This window comes from Miscanthus floridulus, chromosome 14 (genome assembly GCF_019320115.1).
Source record: "Miscanthus floridulus cultivar M001 chromosome 14, ASM1932011v1, whole genome shotgun sequence".
NCBI lineage: Eukaryota > Viridiplantae > Streptophyta > Magnoliopsida > Poales > Poaceae > Miscanthus > Miscanthus floridulus.
In genome coordinates, this window is record NC_089593.1 from 90,782,062 (window position 1) to 90,807,816 (window position 25,755).

The 25,755-nt window shown below is 42.8% G+C and overlaps 1 long non-coding RNA gene across 1 annotated transcript; it reads right to left on the minus strand.

Moving 5' to 3' along the window:
• Positions 1 to 19,053: 19,053 nt before the first annotated feature.
• LOC136504988 (uncharacterized) lies at positions 19,054 to 24,752 on the minus strand. Its single transcript, XR_010771047.1, has 5 exons — positions 24,335 to 24,752; positions 23,989 to 24,049; positions 23,712 to 23,770; positions 22,991 to 23,047; positions 19,054 to 19,276 (listed from the first exon to the last, which is right to left on the minus strand). It is a non-coding gene; the product is annotated as an uncharacterized lncRNA (long non-coding RNA).
• Between the last annotated feature and the right edge of the window lie 1,003 nt (positions 24,753 to 25,755).

The following is a 25,755-nucleotide window of genomic DNA, read 5'->3' on the forward strand; positions in this document are numbered from 1 at the left end:
TATGTGAATTTTTGTTTAGTAAATTGATGCTCATCTTTAAGCTATTGGCTCAAAACAACATTTTGCTAAGATAAAGTAGATTTTTGTGTCCGGTGACAAAACATCAATTTCTTGATGCTCTTCATATTCAAATTTCTTCAGCTCAAAATGTAAAATGGATGCTTATCTCATTATGGTTTTCATGTAACAGTGATGATTGGCTAAATAAAATGTTACTGAATTATATCGTTTTTTCTGGAACAATGAATTATCACAGTATTATTTTTCGCACACCAAAGCGTATAGTCGATAGCTGTCGATCTGTGTGTGAGTGTCTGTTGATCACGATTGCGTTTGTCACTCTAGCACTGCACGCGTTGAGATGGCCAGGTATTATTTTGTTCTCATTGCAACGCACGGGCATGATCCTAGTATATATATATATATATATATATATATATATATATATATATATATAATATATATATATATATATATATATATATATATATATATATATATATTATATAATATATAAGTTGGCCTCTAAAGCATTTTCTAGTGAAAGGACCGTGACGCTTAAGAGGGGGGTGAATTAGGAAACTTAAAACTCTAACTCTAACTATAGCATCTTTTTCTACCCTTAGGAAAACCTATGCAAAAGATAAACTATTTGAATGTGCAACTACGGTTTTTCTAGTGTGTTGCTATCTCTACCGCAAAAGGAGTTATGCAACCTAGGTTCCAATCCTATCAACTAGGCTATCACTAAGCTAAGAAAGTAAAGCACAAACCAAGATTGCAATCTAATTGTGGAAGCTAAAGAGTAAGGTAGAGATATGCAAACTCCCATCGACGATTCTGGTATTTTTACCGAGGTATCGAGAAGCACGCAAGCTTCTCCCTAGTAGTCGTTGGAGCCCCTCACAAGGAATCCCTCGCAAGTGCCAAGCTCCCGATCGGGTAACTCCGTGGATAGCCTTGGGCTTTCCCACGCGCAAGTGGGTCTTCGACGTGCCTTCCGGCAAGCCTCTCTTGGATGCTCCGCCGTCTTCACTATCAAGCTTCCGGCCAAAATGCCGCTGGCCTTGTTCCCTCCGTACACGGTGGTGGCCACACCACAAACACGGTTCGTGTGGTCTCGCAAGACTACAAGTCCCTCCGATGTACAACAATGGTGTGCGCAAGCACCGAGTGGTAAGAGGTGTGCAAATCACACTAAACACTAGGTCTAAACCAAGAGCAAGCACATAAGCGGTGGTCTAACTAACCTAAGCACTTCGCAAAGCACCTATGCTAATCACCGAATGTGTCACTAAGCACTATGCATATAGAGAGCACCAAAGTGGTGTATCAACACCTGCTATCTTCCCTCAGCTCATCCACACTGCATTTGACCGGCCATGGGGTATAAATAGGCTTCCAAGAAAATAGAGCAGTTGAATCCCTTCGGTGGGATTCTCTGCGCCAACCGGACCGGACCAAGGGGGGCGTCTAGACCAATATCTCTGGGTCTGGAGCCTCCAACGGTCACTGACACAGTGGCCATTTGAATGCACGCTGGGTGACTGACAAGTGGGCCACCATCCAGACCGGACTGTTGCTTGGTCCGAACCATGTAACCAGACTGAGTCGTGGAGCACTTTCGCGCGTTCTGGAACCTCTCTGGACTGGTTCAGACCGAGCTTGTCGTTGGTCCAGATGGTCATTGTTCATCGGGTCTAGACCACCCTAAAACTAGGGTTTCCAACCGGACCGGTGGTCCATGGTTGACCCTCGTCACCTAGGGTTCGGAGCTCCCTGTGATGCTCCGTTCACTTCGTTTCTTCGCGACCTTTGCATCTAGCTTGGTTCCATCCTTCGTGCTTGGACTTTGCTTGGTTTCTTTAGTCTTTCATTGTGCTTCTAATGCCTTGCTTGAGATGTTGATCATTCGGATCACATCGTCGCCTTTGTCCAAGTCACGTTTGCACCCTATTGGACTACAAATAATCACTGCAGATTCATTAGTCCAATTCGGTTGTTGTTGATCATCAAACACCAAAATCCAAACTAAATGGGCCAAGGGTCCATTTCCTTACACTCATAACTGGTACTGACAAAGTAGGCGTGTACAGCAAATTGTTGGATCCATTCACATATGGATAGGCAATCATAGGAGGTTTCGCCTTAGTTCCATTCCGTCATTAACCATGTTGTTTCTCGATTTTGTTTAAATAATATTTTTAATTAATAATTGCAAATCTAGAAGCTATTATACAAAAATTGCAGATATAGCATCCTATCGGCTAATGGATGGCAGCCGATGCCATCCTATCAGCGCCGATAGAAGACCTGTCGACAGCTAGCTGGCCGACAGGCCCTGTCGGCTTTCGGTGAGCCGATAGGCCCGTCGGCTCTCTAGCGGCCGACAGGCTTGTCCGCACTCCGGCGACTGATTGCACTATTTCATGCTGTCGTTAACCATCACCCAATGTCTTTTCCTAACACAAGCAACACCAGGCAGAAAACTTTACCACTTTTTGAGCAACACAAAATATTTGCACTCCTTTTCCGGACATATAACATACATCACGCACCATAACTTAAGGAACCTTACAAACTTTTGATGGAACAAACACAATTCTAATATTAACCTAGGGCGGAACATGGACCAAACTTGCAATACTAAATGGCATATGTGGAAGTCTAGGTAGCTAAGGTTAAGTAGTCCCACCACTAATCCTAACATGCCTTAGGGTAAGGAAACAAAGCACGACTTGCAATGGCATGTGTGGAACTCTGTACTTGTAATGTTTAGAGGTCCACCACTTACTCCTAACATGCCTTAGAGAATTTAACTTGCTGGGTCTATTACATTGTTCTACTAGGTGCAATGTGGTTGTTTTCCCCTTTCTGTCAGCCCCTAAAGATGATTCCGCGCATCATTCTTGTTTTTGGAGAGCTGGCTCATGGAATTTAAGCTCTTGCTCCTTACGCTTGATGGCTGCTTCATGCAAACTTAACTGCTCCCGCCTCCTAGCAGCTCATCGTCCTTACCCTTCAGACGGATTTGCTCCCTCATCTGTTGTTCCACTCGCGAGCACTGAGTCATCTTCACAAGGTGTTGGCCTTTGTTTTCACCTCACTTGGGACCCTTCCTGGCCATGTGGGCAGCTCCCATCCACCCATTCTATCCACATGCAAGGCTACGGGTATGGTGGTAGATGTCATTGATCAATTTGAGAAAAGATAACCAAAAACAAAAGATTTAGTTCTTGTTCTTACCATGAAGTCGTCATCTAGATCTGGGCACGCAGAAGTACCTACGGCCATAGTTACGGTCCTGATCCATGTACACGCGTAAGATCATCCGAAACCCGCAACGACACTTCGTCCGCTCACACCACTCCAGGAGTTGAGTTGGGTCGATCCTCCAGGACGACATTGTTTCAAAGTTGAATGGGGAGGGGAGGCAGAGGAGATGTGGTGTGGTGAACACATACAAGGACTTTTATAAAGCCGGTTTGTATGATGCAGTGGACTTGGTCCATGTTGGTCCATGTTTGAAAATGATTGTGCCAGCTTGCATGTGTTGGTCGGGTGTAGAAAAAAGGGGAGGAGCGTGGCGGCTTGCATGCGTTGGTCAGGTGTAGAAAAAAAGAGGAGAGTGTGCCGGCTTGCATGCTTTGGTCGGGTGCAGAAAAAAGAAGAGACCATGCAGGCGCGCATGCGAGAGAGAGAGAGAGAAGGGGAGAGAGGGAGAGTGCGCGGGGACGTACAGGCGTAGTGGAGCACTAGCAGACGAGCAATGTGTGCTCTTTAGCAGCACCAGCATCAGAGCAATCCAAGCGTTATAGTTGTAATAAATTCACAGACGTAGCCTTTTTTGTCCTTTGCATAAAATGTTATGTTCCACGAAATATGTGATATAACATAGCCTTCTCATACTATGGATTGAAACAACAAGGTACATTGCAGGAATTACAAACACACAAACTACAAACTACAGATTGAAAGCATGCCATACAGTTATACTGAAGCTTGAGCCAACACAACTCAGGTCCTAATCACTCTCGCATCCAGAGAACACTGATTGCTGCGAGGACCACTGTGAAGAGCTTTGTCCATAGTACCAATTTGCACCGTATGCAGGAGGAGGCGGAGGAGGTGGAGGAGGCCCCATGTTTCCATGGCAGGGGCACTTACAATATGGATCATTGCACACTGGCTTGTCTTCCATCATAACATCTTGTCCTTCTTCTTCTTGAGTGCTTTCTTCTTTGGGTGCGGACACAGTTTCAACCTCTCTTCGAGGTCAAATATGGGGTTCTGTAGGTACTGGATGTATTCTTTGTACAGGTAAATGGGTGGTGGATCAACCCATCTAGTGAAACTACAGTTGTCCTCGTCATCGAAGCTCTACACAACATGTAATGTTGTTAGTATGCAGAAGATATGATTAAGTAATTGAACACGTCACAATCCATGTTAATACGAATTTAGTTAGAAACTCATAATAGTACAGTCTCAAAGTAAAATATTACAGCATACTCCGAAACTAAAATATTACACCGTAGCCCGAAACTAAAATATTACACCATAGTCCGAAGCTAAAATATTACAAGACGTAGTTGAAACCCATTGAATGCTACGCGCTAGGGCAATCTTGAGTGGCCTGCTTAGAGTTGCATTTTGAAATACGCCGCACTTCCGTTTCATCTGGACGCCATGTGTCACCGTCGTCCTCGACCGCCCGATCACCAAGTCCTCTCACTACTAGAGAACAAACTTTAGAACGATGTCCCAATTTGGCATTAGCCTCGGCATTTTTTGCCCCCGGGACTAGAAGGCCTTTAGTCCCGGTTGGTGTCTCCAACCGAGACTAAAGGTCCCTGCCCAACGGCTAAACCGGGACTAAAAGTCCTCCAACCTTTAGTCCCGGTTGGTAACACCAACCCGGACTAAAGGTCCCCGGATGGGTTAGTTCAAAAGGAAAGCATCCCATCCATTATTAGATGTGTTGTGTAGGTGGGGTGGTAAGCTACGCACGAGGCAGTGCATGAGGTCTTGGGTTCGAATCTCACAGGGCGCAGCGGTGGGAGGCATTATTTTTTTTAAAGCTAGGAGGATCTTTAGTCCCGGTTATGGCAAACCGGGACTAAAGAACAACACCTTTAGCCCTGGATTGCTAGTCCCGGTTGGGAAACCAGGAGTAGAGCTAGTTCCCAACCGGGACTAGATCTCATTTCTGTAGTAGTGTCTTGCGCCTCCGCTTGACTTGGTCAACTGCCATCTTTAGTTGATCAACATGGTCTACTCCTCCTCATGTGCTCTTGCTTGTTGATGTCCCCAAGTGTCAGCCACCACGGTCAGTCTTCCAGCCATATCAGTCCCTCGGTCTAAGCCGCACATCCGTCCTTCACTGCTCCCGGTCTATCGGCACGGCCTGTCTCTGTGCTCCACACCTGCACACCAACAAATCCAAGAGACATGTTGCACACATATACTCACGCCATGGTTAGTCTCCAAACTCAACCACAGTCGATCATCTCCGACAATCACTCTTCACAAACTCGACACACAAGGGCACATCAACCTTGTGTTTGCAGTGCCAAAGAAAGGGGCGACCTTCATCGCATTGCTTCATCCATGTTGTTACGTATACACTTTAGTGTGACCACGCGCAATTCTCGTTTGGATTTGACTATTCCAGTATTAATTTTTTAACATTCAAAAAAGAATGTTTTCCAAATCTATATAACCTATATAGATGGAACCCACTAAGGGTCATTAATTTTGAGCCACGTCGTCTCAGTTAGTATTGTCCGTTGGATCTCATCAAATAGCATAATATCTACCGTTCATACAAAGAGGCAACATTAGTATACTACTACTGTTACAGTAGAGATGGAAATGCCATCCATTGTGCTGATCGAAACAGCGTCCGTACATGTGACTTCGCTGGCCACTACTGTATGGAAACTGCCTCCACCACTGTGTTGACGCTAAATCGGTCACACACCACAAAGAGCTAGAACACTCGGATCGCAATGGATCGGAAGCGGGCTAAACATCAGCCTAGCCGACTCTCAAGTCGGTTGTCGACTAAAAACATGTTCGCACACGAACACTTCACCTAGTGCCTCCAGCGATGAGCGAGATACACAAGACACGTCGCCAGATGAGCCTCGCCAGAAGCGTGATACGCAAGACAGCCGACGAGGTCTCTTGATACCCGAAACCCCACACGCTCGGGAGGGACCCCGTCGGGGCGTGTGGTGGCTATGGGCTGCCCTAGCAGTCCTGACCGTTCTAGAGCTTCGTCGTCGTTGAACCAATAGTAGTCATCAGCAGCAACGAAGAACGAAAAGCAATAATAGATTGGAAAAGTAATATAAAAGATAGATATTGTATTGATAGATCGATCGTGGGTGATTCAATCGGCCGTCACCCTTTATATTTATAGGGCGGCTGGGTCTTTCCCGTGTCCAGATACATGTTAGGCTACATTATCGTATACATATTGGACCCTATACTAACAGGGATGTAATCTTGGCACGTAAAGCAACGTATACACATGCCCTTTCCTTGTACGTGTATGTTCCCATTCATCTGGGCTCTCCTTTCTCAATGCATAAACACCACACAAATATAATTGTACTACGCTGTTGGAGTCAGACTCCTTTCTGTTTCCTTGCTTTTGCCCACGCAAACAATTAGGAAGGCAAGACATGTTGCTTCAATCTTACAATAAATTAACCCACCATTATCTCCAGAATATATACTAGTATAACCTCATGAATATATAATTGTTTTAGCTTCTTTATCACCGGACAGGTAGCGATCAATATGTGAGCAGCCAAGCAATTCCACTTCATGCTTGTCCATTGCTCATATGTTGAATAAAATCATCAGCACCCCATGATCTGGCTTCAATCTTCATAAGATGATCCACTGCTTACCATTCTCTGTCATTATATCGTCTATTTCCTTCTTGGGACAAATTTGAGTGTCAACATATGCCCCCCTGTTTTTTGGCAAAGCTTGCGTGCCAAAAAATAACTTGTGCAATAAATTGATCTATGGACGATAAAAACTTTCCGGCCATGAACTCATCTCAAATGAGATATTGTTAAAGTATGCCTTGCCTAGCCTGATCATGATTTGCGGTGTGTGACCAACTGATGATCATAGTAATATCAATGGCTAGAGACTGTCCTTTCCACCTTTTCTTTGTGTACACTCCACCATGCAACGCAATTCGAGAAACCAGCAAAGTTGCCATCTGTATTTATATATGTAGTTCAGGCTGCCGTCTTTCTTGATAAAACGTCGCTTCACATGGATACACTCTTCTTATTACTTCTATCCGCATTGAACGAATGACTTCTGATCTTGTTGCTGCATATATAGAGCACAGTAGCTTGATTATGATTTGCAGCAGGACATAACATCTGCAACGGCTACTGACTGCTTTCCCCTTTCTGTTTCTACACGTAGAGTCCAGTGTGTAGTCCCCATCAAGCAACAAGCTCCATGCACATCTGTGAAAGGACGCCGATAACACCTTGGAAGCTTCCAAATTCCAAGTTCTAATATGTAAAGCAGGAATGGCTCCTCATCTGCATGCAGGTAGCTAGAAGCACGATTAACACATTTAATCGAATAAATTTGATTAATGAACTACCAGCCATGATTAACATGTTTATTCTGCCATATTTCATTAAGTAGCAGCCATGATTAAAGCATAGATTTAATCGGCCAAGAAGTAGAGGCCACGTAATCGGCTTGCACCCCGAGCATCGATGTCTTAAAAAGACCTTTGTTCTCCTTCATGCATGGTTGATGTCTCGGGACGATGATAATCAACACTTCTTCAGCCATATATACTGCTATGGGCGATAAAACTCTATCAGCCATGCACCATCGTGGCCAATTAACTTTCAGTCTCCTCTATACCAATAATCGGTCATAAATATATTTGTGTTGTCCTTGGAGCAATGATAAACAAACATGGGCTATACATTTCTTTTAATTCTCAGGGCGATGGTGAACAAACATCGGCCGTAGGCATGGTCCCGGTATTTCTCTTGAGCTTGCTAATATAGCCGAAATAAAATCATGCAACTATTCTTATCCACAAATATTTCGGTTATTTTTTTTTTAAAACGCAAGCATACTCAATGACAATATTGTTGGAACGGCCACGACGATTAGTCGTAAATATCATATCGTTTTGGTAAAGGCAAACTAAAATATGGAATTTCATGGAACTTCCAAGCACTATACCCAAACCCTTTATCACTATAATCATACATACCTTCAAAATCATACCACGGTACACGCATTGGCGGAGTAGATGATGAAGTCCGATTATGAAACGATCGCCAATGTTGTTGACGCCTATCTGCACACTTTTGACGTCGTGGTTGCTTCGGTAAAGTTAAAATCCTCTGTTCGGATTTTATTTCTCTGACACCATCCTTATTTTGACCTTGAACATTTTGTTTGAGAGTCCATGCCATATTTTTCTCTTTCAACGCCTGTGCACTAAGATGCTGCAATTTTCTCTTTTGCCAATATGATAACCCGTCGAGTGAACGCCCCTTCGCCTTTGATATTGCACCCGTGTCTGGGACTCCTTTCGTTGAGCTTTCTCCATGCCTGAATCGACACACTCCTCTGTCATATTTGCTGTATTTGATGCCTCAAAATCAGCATTCAGCTAGGCCTGTAGCCGATCTATTATTCATGGCCTGAACGTCAGTACTTGATGCTCCTGCTGCTCCCATGTTGGGCCAGTGCATTTCCTGTATCAACGCCCAGCTCAAACAACCCTTGGTCGACCACGATATTTTTGTTCTGGTCAACAGCTGAAATAGCATCAGGATGGGCCGCTTCTTTTCCTTCTTCCTTTTTACAACCTTGGTCGCAAAAAAAAGCAACAGCCCCTACTTCCTGCAGAGGAACAATTACAGAAGAGTTTCTAACATTATCAGCCAATATGTGCTGACTGGCATTAACCGGCTCTTTCTTCTGTAGTTCATTCAAAACTCCATTTGTATTTGCATGCTCCTTCACGCGATAAACTTGTTTTACTTTCCTGCCCCCTCCTCTCTGCCTAGACCGATTCCTTGGATTAAATCGGTCGATAAAAGTTGTATTGAACGTGGGTCTCTTTGGAGACCGATTCCTTAGATTAAATCGGTCGATAGAAGTTGTATTGAACATGGGTCTCTTTGGAGCAGTCCACTCATGATAAAAGTGACAATAATGCATAGGCGCAGGTGACATCCATGAACCATAATAATTCCATGGTGAATAAAAATAAGACATACCGGAAGGATACCCCCATTGCATATGCATAGATGGTCCATGTTGTTGAAACGGTGCCGATGTATGAACATTCCCTTGGTGCCGATTCACAATGCGGATCCTTTGTCTTGGATGCGATTTTGATGGTATGAAATCATTTGCTCGAGCAACACTCCTTTCATCCGCTTCTCTTTGATATTTAGCCAGAAGCTCTTCAAAAGTAAGCTTCGGCTTTCTCTTATTGTGCTTGCCACAACCCATGTCCTCATTGATCTTCAACTCCTTTGGTTTAGCTTTGGTACGACCCTCAGAACTTGATGCAATTTTCATGCCATCCTCACGAGGCTTTTGCAAGCAATCTACATTAGCTATATTCTCTTTGATTTTAGACATGTCCAAATTATTTGATTCGGTTATAGCTACTTTGTTGACTTTGCTTGAGCTAATATCCGAACAATTATTGCGTTCAGCCTCATCTGCAGTTGAATTGAAACTCCGACTGTTACTATCCGGACATTGCAATGTATGCATCTCCATGTTCGGATCATGAGGTGAATCGGCAACTTTATCGCTAGCCATATTGCTACTGCTTGCCGATACTTCCTGAATTTTTCCTTCTACAACAGCAGACCTCTCTTCGATATCAATGCACGACATGCCCTGCACTTCTCTATCATGCAAACGTGCATGTTCAGCAGCACTAGCCGAACTCATATTCTTGCTACCATGATTAGACGATTTTGACATTGTCTCTTTATCAGCAGCAAACGCCACGTTAGGTGCAGTAGCCGGCTTTGCTTCTCTTGCACTTGCACATGAATCAAAATTTACATGCTGCCCCGTACAAGTATTCGATGAAATTTCTACGTTCTCCTTTGAAGACTTTGAACAAACAATTTCGGCCTGGGGTAGCCGAATCAGGTCCCCATTTTCTTGCCAACAATATTAACAGCTGGCCTATTTTCACAAGGATCAATAACTAATTTAACATCAATATTATTTTTAATCGGCTCTCTTACTAATTTATCCTTTTCTGCAGCCGATTTTTCCAAATTAAAATTAATCAGCTTCTCAGTAATCATATCCATGCTAACCTGCTTGTCAATCGGTCTTGTAAAATCATCAAGCATATCATTAACCAGATTGCATATGTGAGTAGATAAAGTACCTGAAGATTGCATCTCCTTCAATAATTCAAGGTTGTTAGCTGGCTTCCATTCTTTTATTGCAACAATGCCTCGATCTGTTACCCGAAAACAAGATAGATACAATCTTTCTTCCGCGCGCCTTTCTTTTCTTGTATAAATTCCAGCATTATTTCCTCAAGTAGCTCACTCATCCCACCACGGTTGGCTTGGATTGTAGGTGTGGCCAAAATACTTTTATCCTCGGGATTAGCATAATATATGTTACCGGCGTAACACTCTGGTACGCCTCCATATGTTCAGAAAATAAATAAACCTCCTCTTGACGTGATATAGGATGTATGATACTGCTTGACAGCTGGCTTAAAATTGGGCGTGTAGTTACTCTCTTTGAGCAATCAATCGGCCAGTGGAAAACTTTTCTAGAGGCAGATTAAGCCGATTAATTCCATCGAGAGCTCCAAACCTTCGCTTGGATGATGCAGCAACAAATCTCAAGCACCAAGATTTTTCAATCTGCCTTTTTCCCGGCCAGATTCAGTGATAATGGAAACAAAGATATCAGATCAATTTAAGAATTTGGCTAGGGCAGATAAAATTCAGCTATAAGATAAAGCCAAAACAATCGTCACCAGTAGAGTCGACAAAAAGTATGTTGACGCTAAATCGGTCACACACCACAAAGAGCTAGAACGCTCGGATCGCAACGGATCGGAGGCGGGCTAAAGTTCAGCCTAGCTGACTCTCGAGTCGGCTGTCACCTAAAAACGTGTTCGCACATGAACAATTCACCTAGTGCCTCCAGCGATGAGCGCGATATGCAAGACACGTCACTGGAGAAGCCTCGCCAGAAGCGCGATACGCAAGACAGCCGGCGAGGTCTCTTGATACCCAAAACCCCACACGTTCGGGAGGGACCCCGTCGGGGCGTGCGGCGGCTATGGACTGCCCTAGCCGTCTTGACCGCTCTAGAGCTTCGTCGTCGTTGAACCAATCACTACCGGAGACCGGCTCTTTGCCGAGTGCCAGGTGGTTTGCCGAGTGTTGTTTTTCGGGCACTCGGCAAAGACGCCTTTGCCGAGTGTTTTTTTGACACTCGGCAAAGAGGCTTTTTCCCGAGTGTTTTTTTTTGACACTCGGCAAAGAAAATTTCAAAGCACATTTTGAAGCAGTAAATTAATTCAAATGAAAAAGTTTTCAACTACAAAATTGTATAACTCATCAAGATGTACAATGTTTGTTTTGGTCTTTTCTTCATACGACAAAGTGAAAATAAATTTGTTCACAAATCTAACATATCTCTCTTGTAGTTTATGAAACTACAATAGAGATATATAAGATTTGTGAACAATGTTAGAACGACCATGTCGGATGAACAGATGACCAAACAACCAAAATAAACTTTGTAGATCTCGAAAAGTTATGAAACTTTGTAATTGGCAACTTTTTTATTTGAAAACATCTTGTCATGCAAAACTGCGTTTGAATTTCAAAATTTTAAAATTCGAACTTTTCAAACGACCTCGGATGAAAAAACAACCAAAATAAACTCTGTAGATCTCGAAAAGTTATGAAACATTGTAGTTGACAACTTTTTGATTTGAAAACATCTTGTCATGCAAAACTGTGTTTGAATTTCAAAATTTTAAAATTCAAATTTTGTAAACGACCTCGGATGGAAAAACTTCCTAAACTAAAAGTGTAGATCTCGAAAAGTTATGAAACTTTGTAGTTTACAACTTTTTTTATTTGAATTCGTTTAGGGCCTCAAACATGCAATTTACACTCGGTTTAGTATAATATATTGGGAACTAAAACGGAATCCAGACATAAGTGAGAGTGTGGTGTAGTGGTAGGGGAGGTACGTGCACAGCGGGAGGTCTCGGGTTCGAATCGCGTCGGCCAATTCAAATTTTGTAAACGACCTCGGATGGAAAAACTTCCTAAACTAAAAGTGTAGATCTCGAAAAGTTATGAAAATTTGTAGTTTACAACTTTTTTTATTTGAATTCGTTTAGGGCCTCAAACATGCAATTTACACTCGGTTTAGTATAATATATTGGGAACTAAAACGGAATCCAGACATAAGTGAGAGTGTGGTGTAGTGGTAGGGGAGGTACGTGCACAGCGGGAGGTCTCGGGTTCGAATCGCGTCGGCCACGTAGCCATGAAATTCACGCGAAAAATGTCGGAGATGGGTGGGCGTTGGCCCGGTGGGGGCCTCCATCGATAAAAAAAAATCCATTTTTTTGGGTAAAAATTCCCATTTTTTTCGTGTTTTTTTCGGTTTCAACTTTGCCGAGTGTCGGGCACTCGGCAAAGGCTTGCCGAGTGCCCGATAAAAGACACTCGGCAAAGTTGGCTTTGCCGTCGCTGTTTATGGCGAGTGCTGTTCGCCGAGTGTTACACTCGGCGAACCATTTGCCGAGTGTTTTATGTCTTTTGCCGAGTGTTTCGGGCACTCGGCAAACTCAAGGAGTCCGGTAGTGAATAGTAGTCATCAGCAGCAACGAAGAACGAAAAGCAATAATAGATTGGAAAAGTAAGATAAAAGATATATATTGTATTGATAGATCGATTGTGGGTGATTCAATCAGCCGTCACCCTTTATATTTATAGGGTGGCTGGTCTTTCCTGTGTCCCGATACATGTTAGGCTACATTGTCGTATACATATTGGACCCTATACTAACAGGGATGTAATCTTGGCACGTAAAGCAACGTATACACATGCCCTTTCCTTGTACGTGTACGTGTATAATTGTACTACGCCTGTTGGAGTCCGACTCCTTTCCGTTTCCTTGCTTTTGCCCACGGAAACAATTTGGAAGGCAAGACATGTTGCTTCAATCTTCCAATTAAATTAACCCACCATTATCTCCTGAATATATACTAGTATAACCTCATGAATATATAATTGTTTAGCTTCTTTATCACCGGACAGGTAGCGATCAATATGTGAGCAGCCAAGCAATTCCATTTCATGCTTGTCCATTGCTCATATGTTGAATAAAATCATCAGCACCTCATCACTACGGGAGACGTGCTCTTTGCCGAGTGCTCGGCGCTTTGCCGAGTGTCGAAACACGGGCACTCAGCAAAGAGGCAGTTTGCTGAGTGCCGCACACGGCAAAGCCGGCACTCGGCAAAAACCGTCTTTGCCGAGTGCCAAACACTCGGCAAACGTCCTCTTTGCCGAGTGTCAGGCACTCGGCAAAGAATAACCCTCGGCAAAATACCTCAGGCGACGCCGGTGGCCCCTCCGTCATCCTTTGCCGAGTGCTGGCCGTTAGCACTCGGCAAACGTGCTGTCTTTGCCGAGTGCTGCAAGCCTGGCACTCGGCAAAGAGGTTCCTTTGCCAAGTGCCAATTTCGACACTCGGCAAAGTATTTTTATTTTTTTTTATTTTTGTTTTCAATTTTTTTCTATGGCATTTATACAGTACCTTGAAGCACATGTTCCAATTTGGAAATTTTCTATGACGTTTTGGTATATTTTTTAATTTTTTTATGTTTACTTGAATTTTTCTCGAAAAAGTAAATTTGAACTGCAGGTGCATGAAATATTGGAATTTAGCGATTCAAAATATGGTATTCATGTTTTTGAGTGTATTTTGAGGCCGTGTGCAGGGACATTCGTGAAATTTCGAACATCTGTTTCACGAAACATGACCACCAACTTGTTAAAAAAGTGTTTTTTAATTATATAAAATGCAAACGAAGTCCGAAAATCACGAAACTTGTTGAGGTGTCGTGTGATCGCATGTAGAGGCTGTGGTAAAAAAAATTAGAAGCCCCGCCCCGGCCCCGCCCCGCCGCCACCCGACCTCCGCCGCAGCCGGCCCCGCCCCAGCCCCGCTCCGCCGCCGGACGCAGACCTGCCGGTGGTGCCCTACCCCGGCTGCCCCCCGCCCCTGAACCACCAGAGTGGAGGAGAGGAGGAGCAGGGGAGTAGAGGAGAGAAGGGAGGTGGAGGAGAGGAGAAGGGAGAAGGAAGAAGGAGAAGGGAGGACAAGGAGAAGGGAGGAGGAAGGAGAAGGGAGGAGGAGGAGCCTCGGCCACCGGCCACGCCCCTCGCTGTTCATCCCCGCCGTCGTCCCCGCCCCTCGCTGGAGACGAAGGTGACCCCGGCACCATGTCGCCCGACTCCACCGCCACCCAAGGTATAAAGCCCCTCCGGTTGTCGGCCTTCGTGCCTTGTATGTCATTGACGGCCTTCGTGCCGTATGTGGATGTGTGGGCCTTCGTGCCGTACGTGGATGTGTCGGCCTTCGTGCCATATATATGCTGTCGGCCATCGTGCCGGCTTTTTTCTTACAGGTTTTGGAAACCTCCCCGTACAGGGGAGGTTCTGCAGAAATTTTTAACTTATAGTATTATAATTCTTCTTTTGCAGAGCAGGACCCGTCGGAGGGGACCCGAAGTACGTAGGCGACCCCGATCGTCTTCGTCGGTGCTGCGGTCTTACCTGCACAGCATCGCCTCACCATTGCCCCGCTAGCCTGACTCCACCGCCACCCTAGGTATAAATAACCTCTCTTCCTTATCGTTGTCGTAGATCAGTGTAACCCAGTTAGGCGTCTCCCGTTCGAAATAGATACGGTTGGAGGTATGCGGATCCTCACATATCTAAGACCGTATCTGTTTCAGATTGTCCACTTTTTTGGACAGCCCGCGGATGCGTAGATGGGGTAGTTTCCATGTTCTGCTTTGATCCGAGACAGAGTTTCAGTACCACCTCCCTGTTGTTCTCCGGATACACACTCTCCCTTCCAAGACGTGTATCGGGAGAACAGCGGGGAGGTGCTGCCGAAATTCTGTCTCGGATCGGAGTAGAGCATGTAAACTAACCTCATCTACGCATCCACGGGTGGGATTAGGACCTATCCTCACCCATTAGACAGTAGGCACGCCGTTCAGATGCAATTGGTGGTTATATTACTCGCTCATGTATATGCTAGAGGATGGATAACCGTGAGTGGATGTACATGGGCCGCCCAAGTCAGGCTGAAATCACCCCTGAATGGATGGACAAGACCGAGGGTTTCTTGAACCAAGCATTTGGCAAGGCAACTAATGGAGCTAGAGACACATTCTGTCCCTGTAGCGAATGCGGAAACAGGAAAAGAAAAACAAGGAAGATCATGGGGGAACATCTTTGCAAGTATGGATTTACGCCAAACTATACACGGTGGGTGTTCCATGGTGAAGCCCATCATACTAGAGAGGAGGTGGTGAGACCACGCTTGGAGGCGTTTGATGCTGATGGCGGGGTAGCAGGATGGTTAGGTGACTTTCACGAAGCAACGTTCGCTAAAAGACCTATGGAGGAGGAGGAGGAGAAGGAGGATGAGGAGGAGGAGCCAGAGCCAACCGGAAAGGCGTTCTTCCAAATGTTGTCTTTGGCACAGAAGCTCCTACACGAGAAGGCAACGGTTTCTCAACTCTGCATCATTTCTAACCACATGTTGTTGTCTTTCTCGTAGTCGGATGCACACGATGGCTAGCTAGTTGGTCAACTCAAGGCATATGCTCTGGCTCACATGGGCAAGGCGATGGCCGACATCGAGTACGACCCAGATGAACCGCTTGAGGCGTACACCAACTCCATCGTCCACACCCGCCTCTCTTCGTACACGGAGGCGGCAAGGTCAGTCCATGGGCCGGGCTATGATCCGAGAACCGAGGAGCGCCTTGATCCTCAGCTCGTGATGAGGGTGGGGCAAGGCAAGAAGCATGGGCGGTTCTGGATTGGCGACAGCGTCCTCGACACGGCCTCTACTCCTCCTCTCCACTAGCTCCGAGCAGCGAGCACGAGCTCAAGCATGCCCATACGCCAACGGCCGACCGCGGTGTCGGCACTCCAGGTAAGCATTCCTGTTTCATTCGTCGTTCTTGGACTTTTACATACCTTACCTATGCATTATTGAAACATTGGGGTCAAATGCTGCAGGCCCAGGTGCAGGAACTGCAGGCCGAGCGGCAGAGGCTACGGGCTTTGGAGGCCCAGCGGGAGCAAGATCAGCGGCAGATGGCCGAGATGATCAAGTTCATGTAGCAAGATCATGGTGGTGGTGGTGGTGTGGTGTTGGTGGTGGTGGTCACGGTGTTGTGGTGCTCATGGTGGTGGTGGTGGTGGTGAAGTGTTGGTGGTGAAGTGTTGGTGATGGCGGTGATGTGGTGGTGGTGGTGGTAGTGGCAGATATTTATCTTGCATATTTATCTCTTCTCTTGTCGCTCACGTGCAATCTCTTCTATTTTGTGCAGCATCAATCGGGGGCGGCGTCGAACCACCTCGGAGGGTCGCCGGGATCGCACGTTGGGCCATCACAACCCGGACCGTCGCCGTGAGCTTCAAATGGCAGCCGTTGTGATATAATGCACTTGTGGACTTGGTGAACTATGCTTGTGTGTTTGGACTTTGGACTTGTGAGTTGAGATTGTGATACTTGTATGCTATGTTTGTGTTTGTGGTGGATTGTGATATACATTTGTTTGATATATAGTTGTGTTATATATATATATATATATATATATATATATATATAGGCCAACCCTATATATATATATATATATATATATATATATATATATATATATATATATATATATATATATATATATATATATATATATATAGGCCAACCCTATTTAGTACCCGAGTACTACTGAGTTATTTGGTACCCAGTATCCTACAGGCGCCCACGACCCGTAGGGCGCGCCAGCACCGGGCTCAAACGAGTTTTTTCTGTTTTTTTTTCTTTCCACTTCACGTGGTCGTCTCTCACCAGCTTCTGGCCGTTTTTTTTCCTTTTTTTTCTTGCCTCGTTTTTTAGGGTTTTTTTGCCACGTGGTTGGTTTTCCCTTTTTTGTCTCAATTTTTTTAGGTTTTTATTTGGTCACGTTGTTGATTTCCTTAAGCCTGGTGGTTTTTTTGGACGACATGGCTTGAACCTGTTTTTTTGGGAAAGGCAAATTTTATACTGTGATAGATGAGGAAAAACAAAAATCTCAAACTAAAATGTAAAGACGTGATTTGATGCATTTATGATGGCACTATTCATAAAACATGTTTGTAATGGTAAAATGAATCATACGAGACATTTCAAAGCATAAACCTTTTTTCGCCAAAAACATAATTTTTTTGATAAATGAATCGTGAAAGAAGATTGCAATACAGTTTGCAATTTTGAATATATATATATATATAGTTTTGTGGCTCCGCCTGAGTTATTCCACAAAATCACATGTAATTTATAGCAGGTAAATAACCTTCTTCGGATCATAAATATTACAATCTGTAAGGAAAAAATATTACTTTTTTATCAGAAATTATACAATCTGTGAGTTAAAAAAAACAAAACTAATACATCCCTCTCCCTTCTGTCGCCCCTCTCTAATGACCACCAATTGCTTCACCTGTCAAAAGAAGCAGAACTCATTTTTTTGTTTTCTTCTACCTTAATGAAATGAAGCGCAGCTCTCCTGCGTAGTTCGAGAAAAAAAAGAAGCAGAACAAAAGAAAACATTAAAAAGAAACTTTCATGATTATAGAGTAAGCAAAGCACTAAACGAACTAGGCATTTATAGTTTTTGCTGCATTTGTAGTTAGATTCGACAGAATTGGCTGACCCGAACTGGCTTTTACCTGAACAAACTGAGATCGTCTCAAATGAAATATAAACTAGGCAAATGTCGACAAAATCAGTATAGTAAGGCTCCAAAAAAGAAATAATAACTACAGCAAGGTGGCAACATTTTATTCTATGATACTATTTTCTCAAGTGAAATAAATCCATGTATGTGGTAATGGTAAAATAATCTAATAAGTGTCGTCAAGCACCTCAGTGTGCATCTTAAATGAGACTAAGCGTGCCATGACTGCAATAGCTGCAATTTGATCCAAGCCATCTATTAGCTCCTAAAGCATGTGTAATCTATAATTGTTTCTAAAACTAGCAGGACTCCCGTGCAGCTGCGTGGGCTAGCAAGCATAAAAATGTAGCATGAGAAGGCAGCAGTAACGTAGAAAACTGTTGTAAATTCCGTAAACAATGCAAAGCACACAGTGAAGAATAAGCAATTTGACTGTGCATATTATGAGCCTATTTCTGCAAACTCCATTCTTCCATTGAAATAATGTACAGAAGGAAACTGTAGCTAGGTTCATAGTTTGAGATTCAGCAGCAAGTATAGAAGTAGGGAAATATTCACAGGAAGAGCTGACAATCGGTCGTACCTATTTCCTACAAAAACGAAGACATCAGTCAGAGGAAAAACATTTTTTCCCCTAGGCTGGGCATATAAGATGGGAAAAACAATGTGTATGTGAAGCAAGACATGTGGAAGGGGTCAACAATTACAAACAAAATGTGCATATTGTTGTTGACAGTAGTAGCAACATATCAGGTGGCCATACAAAGAGTATAGAGGAGCAGAGTTTCATACTTCCAATGCATTTTTTAAACTGCATACATGCATTTTGAGGTATGCACTGTAAACTTCAGAGATAGGATGCAACTTTGGCAGTATCTAACTTGGCATAAATAAAATGAAGCCTTCCCTTCGGTGGAAACAGGCACTGAAGAAATCTGTTAGCTCCCATATTACTTGTGGAAAGGGCATCCTATAAAGATCATATAACATAAGTAGCTGCTAGTATCAAATAATAACAACAATAGTAGCTCGGTAGTTGTTGGAATTTGTCAGCGAAACAGCTTTTCAAGAAAGAGAGAAGAGATTTCTTAGCGAAGCTAAAGTGGTTGAACACTCTAAAGTGGACGAACATTCCAGACCTGGCTTGCTAGGATATGCATTGACAGTGCCTTTGAGTCATAGGAGGTTCATCTCATATAACTAATGAATTCGATAAGACATTCAAAATAAGTGCCCCCCTAAATTATGATTTATGAAGAGACTATTCTTAGGAATATCCAAAGGAGAAGAGACGTGACAACATATAAAGCAATATGCAACACAATAGGATCTCTGGTCTGTGATTCTAGAATTCCCAACCTGATCAAAACGTAATATGGTACACATTCTAAGGACAGGAACACGTTCTAAGAACAAATACATATATAATGTTTGGTGGTCCATTGACGAAACAAAAACTGAGAAATGCATTGAAACATTTTTAAAGTAAGGCTATATGTCGATTCCTATTAAGATTTTCCTGATGCCTCCTTGTTAACACAAACATGGAGCTGGTTGAATAAACCTAGGGAAATTTAAAATCGCTTAACTGTAATTTGTATGGAAAAATAGGTGCAATAGTACATCAACTGAACCAACATGAATCATTACCACTCAGTTTATTGAGCTTTTGGTATACAGGAATAAGGATCTATGGTAGATGAACATAATGAGAGAGAAACAGGCGATACAAACTAAGCAGAAAATGATTTTTGATCGTCAAAGTAAAGACAGCTAGAATAAAATTTGCCTGCACACCACCACAACCAACAAACCTTCTAGAAATTGTAGTGGCTCGTAATCTCATCTGCCCTCATGATGCTGGTAACTGCACGCAACACCTCAAGTCAGTCTCATACAGGGAGCCAAGAGTTCGTGAGATATATAAATTCTGTGGTAATGGTAATTTGGCCCGAGTGCAGATTTGGTGCCCAGGGGGACTGGTGCCCTCGTTGACTAAAATACCATGCTGTAATGTTTCAAAAAACAATAAACCCTCACAAAAATCATGTATGTAGTACAAAAAGTGTAGCCGGAACAATTCAGTTTGAAATCCATCCTAGATGCCAAGAATCAAAATAGAAAAGCAATCAACTTTTGGCACTGTTCATCATGTGCTGACAGCGACACTTCTGTTTTTTTAATCTTAGCATCAAAGATGAATTTCAATGTGAATTGTTGCGGCTACACTTAACTTTAGGTGTACTAAATACATGATTTTTGTGATGATTTTTTGAAACATTGTAACATGGTATTTTAGTCCTTTAGCTAACGAGGGTGCCAGCCTCCCTGGGCGCCATATGATTTTCCATTTGGCCCCACCTTAATTATTTGTCACAATCCAAAACTGAAGACGAATCTTGAAAATTTTAAAATGGCATACTAGGATAAACCAATACCACATAATTTAAAATGGTAATAAGAAGCCGAATCTGGAAAAATTTGGAAATACTAGTACAGTCTGGCAAGATGCTCACCTTTGAGGCCTTCTCTTTGAAGCTGTGTTCTCAAATGAAACACAAAGCGATGATAGAAAAAGCATCAGTTGTGTTCCCTTGCAATGGCTTCCAACACACAAATAGCCTTCATGCAGACCTGAAGTACACAAATATATTGAATACTAATGAACCTCTAATGAACTAGTGGAAAAGCTAACTGGAAATGCTTTGATTAACAAAAGGCTTGCAGGAACCTATCTCCATGCAACCTAACTAGAATGCAGGAATCTATATGCATGAAACCGATTAATAAAAGGTTCCTATGAAAACTATCAGTCTATCATATGCATGAAACCTAACTAGAGTGACAGGCAAACAAAGAATCTATCTACACACCAATCTAGTAATGTCTCCTTTTCAATTGTGATCGCTCCGTGTGTTACTTTTTTATTAGCTAAATAAGTAAATAGAATGACAGTTCATAAAATTCTTCAAATGTAACACTTAGAAACATAGTATTCAGAAAAAGACTTTTGTACTGTTGAATTTATTAGGAAAAATTCAAGTATACAAAACTATTTCATGAAAGTATTTCTTTTAACAACCAGAAAGAAAAACTACCTAAGCATGAAAATAATGGAAAGTGGGTGTCATTCATCAGAGATAATCTGAATTTTATTTACTAAATTTGTCCTGGACCTATAAATACACCAGTGGAAGGGCACATAAATCATGGAGAAAACGAACATCAAGGGTGCGCCACACATTTATTTAAGAACATAACCTTCAATTCAAGTAAGCTAGTGAACAACTAGAATGGGCTGCCAAGTTGCAGGTAAAAGGGAAATGAGGGTTGTCAATAGCAGTAGAGATAAGATAAAATTGCAATGTCACTCCACTGAAATGATTACATATAAACTAACTACTGACTACACTAGATATGAAAACCAACTTTTGCTCCTAGTAGCAGTTCACCTTTGTCATTTCTGCTCCACTGCATTCTTTCATTTATAAAAAACCTGGCCAATGGCATCAAATGCGATGCTATACTTGGAAGAATATTTTCAATTCTGAGCATTAGAAAATTACGAGGCAGAATCAGCATAACCCATACTGAACCAATAACAACCACCGTATACATGTTCGACAATCAATTTCTATTGACAAATAATGGTAGTTCATGTACCAAGAATTGTTTCAAGGAATCAATTGTGTTTGTCAAAACCAAGCATGTAAATCAAAAGGCTTTGCTCTGAAATTTACAGCAAAAAATATGTTTTCTTTTGTAAGCACTGAGCACCACTACGAACAATTGATTCCTGGAATCAAAGAATGTTACCCAAGTGCGAATAATTTTATTCCCCTGAGAAATCAGCTGATAGAAGACGTACACAATGGCAGCAACTATACAACCATAACCACGACAGGAACAGGTTATAAAGATGTTGTCGGGTTTCATTCGGACAAACAGAGGTTCTAACATGTGCACAGTCAGTCTAGTTAACAGGTTGATATCTACAGATTTCTGATTCTGACAAGTTGATACCAAGTGAACACACAAAGAATGAATTTTACAAGGAAATATAAAGTCGACAAAGAGGATGCTGAGGAGCAGAGGGCATACACAGTCTTGGAAGCTCCTCGCCTTGGAATGAAATTGTGCTGCACCAAGGAAAGAGAATCAGATAAAAGAAGTTCTCAACCTTGAAATTAATTGTACATAGTAGTTCATCACATGCCATCTGCATACAGGATTTCACAAAACCTTAGTTATCTGCAACCAAACTAGCCTACTCATAAATATTTTATATATCATCCACTAGCCCTTACCCTCAAATAGCATATACTGGAATAAAAATTATAATAAAAAGACAGAGCCATGGCATATGAAACAATCTCAAATGGAAGCAATAATTCCAGACAGTTTATTATGTCCCTAATATATTCGCTTTTGGTAGAACAGAATACAAAATATAACTCTGTAACAGGTCCTCTACTGCATTTAGATATGTCAAGCATCAGAGTGTTACCAGAAAATGGTCAATCTAGGTTACAGTAAGATAATTTAGTTAATTCCATACATTAAATTTCACCCTGCTAATAAAAAACAGAGAGTGCTTATATGAAGTGAGGAAACGTAAGGTAGGCATATAATAGTCAATGAATATTCTTTTAACTAATCTAGCTCCAAAGAGCCTTGTCCTGTAGCAGTATCCCTAAATTTTTAACCTCAAATAGAAGTATATTGAGTCTATTTCTAAATTTTCTGAAATTTGAATCATGCTTGTACTTAGAGTAAATCCTAAGAAACTAATTCTACATTACAAATCTTACATTACACTCCTAGCAAGTTTAAATGTTCAATCAAATTTAGAGCTCAGAAACTAATTCAATTAGAGTAAAAGGTAAGTGACAGGAAGTTCCAACAAATCCATACCAGTGTCTATGTTTTCATTTTCCTAATTACTGTGTTGGGATCTTTGTTGAGCTTCTCCTGCAACAAAAAACATAGAATTTAAAAGGCACAGTTCCTGGATGTATTTGATTTTCAAGATGGTTATTCTTACTTAACAATCTCATTCATTCATGAGATAACATTCCAAGGTAACGAACCATGGATACAGAATTTAAGAAGCATGTTCGGAAATCTATGTTTACAAGCTGAGTGAATTAATTAAGGGTTTGGTTGCATTCATAAGAGAAAATCCGGAAATGCATACAATGATTAGGAAAACTATAAACCTTTTATAGTCGCAGGTGGTCCGTCCTATTAGTACAATGTGCTAGTTCTCGTTAACCTTCTTATTGTACTTACATCAGTTTGTAAGTATTCACATTCACACAGAATTAGTGCTACACAGAATTTATAATCAGTTCGTAGAAAATGAAAAATTGCCATAAAAAACTAGGACATTTAGCAATAGAAGATAAGGCCTCATGCATGCTCTAGGCAGCCAGGGTTCACACAAACAAAGATAAGGGGGCAAGTTGAACAACAGTGCATAGTCACAATGAGTAACAGTCAGAAACCTTGAATCTCTAATATCAACTAGTGCAAATATAGATCAACATAGATAAATCATAAAATCAATGGCGAATTTTATGACCGGTGGAGACAGCGATCAGTCCAAACAAGTGCAGAGCATTCTCCAGCATACCTTTTCGTCCTAGCTGCACGCCACTGTTGCTGATGGAGTGCAGATGAAGCCGACGTCTCCTGCAGGTGGAAGGCTAACTAAAATTAGCAAAAACAGCCATAACTAGTGCTAATGATTTGGAAGCCAAAGCAGCCATAACTTACGTGTAAAATTGGAAAATTAGCAAGCTGAAAAAGAAGCTAATTTCCAATTGAAACAAATGCAAAATTTATACTCTTGTAATTTTTGAAGCATAATTAGCCACACAAACAAAATCAGTAATAGTAGAAGAAACTACCTATGTGAACAATCACGAAGAGTAGATGGATGAGGATGCTTTGATGGCAAGCGCTTGTGATCTGCACAAAAAAAACAAAGAGAGAGAAAAGAGGATAAATAACATTGATGAAACTATTAGCTCGAACCAGAAAGCATAATTAATAAATATTCAGATCATAGTAGAGTGGATTTTGAAAATAGGATGCAGATCTCTGGGATCTGACATAGATCACAGGCAAATAGAATTTATAGATGTGACTACACAAAAAAGGAGTTGATTTTATACTACAATCTCTAACGGAACTAAAATAGAAATCAACAGCATGTCCAAACAAGCGAGGCTCGGTTCTCGGTGACCGCCTGACCGGTAGCCAGGCGTCGCATAGGTCGAGCCACGTGAGGTCGCCGACGTCCTCTAGGTACCACGCCTGCTCAGATCTCGCCGCCGCTGCCCGCAGGAAGATGAACGGTTCCTAGGGGCGCTCCACCATCGCCTGCTGCTCGACGGAGAAGGGACTGCAGTGGGGAGGTGGAGGAGAGTGAGCCTCGCCCACCGGGAGGTGGCGGGGATCACACTCCAGTGGGGTTAGGGCGGCGCCGGCGGGGCTGGGGTGAGGTGCGGCGGCGGTGGGGCTGGGAGTGCGGACGGGCGGTGCCGGCGGAGGGAAGGAAGGAGGAGACCGAGCGGAGGGGGCGGACTGGAGGAAGGGCGCGGCGGCGAGGGCAGTGGTGAGGCGCGGCGTCGGTAGGTGCGGGGTGGAGCCGGCAGTAGTGCCGGTGCGGGCGGACGGGGTATGGAAATTGGAACCGCAAAAAATCGTGGGTGGGTGGGGGAGCTGACCTGCTGCGCTCGACGTCGTTGGTGGACTGGGCCTGTGAGCCTCTGGCCCGAACGGCGGGTCAGGCCTGTTTGACTACTGCTGAGTACTGAATAGCTATTTGGTACCCGAGTACCATATAGTAATACTATATATATATATATATATATATATATATATATATATATATATATATATATATATATATATATATATATATATATATATATGATGTATATCTTGTTTGCAACGATAGAAGACTAAAAACAAAAAAAAAATTGATTTTTTTCACTTCTTTGCCGAGTGTCATGACCATGACACTCAGCAAAGCTGGGAATCTGGGACACTAAGCTTCCCAGCTTTGCCGAGTGCCATGGTCAAGGCACTCGGCAAAGAAAATTAAAAAAAAACTGCTTTGCCGAGTGCCTACCTACAGCACTCGGCAAAGAAAATAAAAAAAAACAAGCTTTGTCGAGTGCCAGATGCAGGCACTCGGCAAAGCATTTTTTTAAAAAAAATAAAAAACACATTTTTTTTGCCGAGTGCTGACGCGTGGCACTCGGCAAAGGGGCCGTCACGGCGGCTTTTCTTTGCCCAGTGCCGTCGTGGCACTCGGCAAATCCTTTGCCGAGTGCCCGACATGCGGCACTCGGCAAAGAAGCCTTTGCCGTGAAGGGATATGCCGACAGCTATTTGCCGAGTGCAATTGCACTCGGCAAAGCATGCGTCTGCTGTAGTGCATGATCTGGCTTCAATCTTCATATGATGATCCACTGCTTACCATTCTCTGTCATTGTATCGTCTAATGCCTTCTTGGGACAAATTTGAGTGTCAACACACTGTCACCGTGCAATCAATATTCAAGAGGCCTTATAAAAAAAATATATTCAAGAGGCCGACTGTACAGCTCCTGATCTTGCACAAGTGTTCTACCCTTGCATCTTCCTGCACGCCGTGCCTCTCACGCA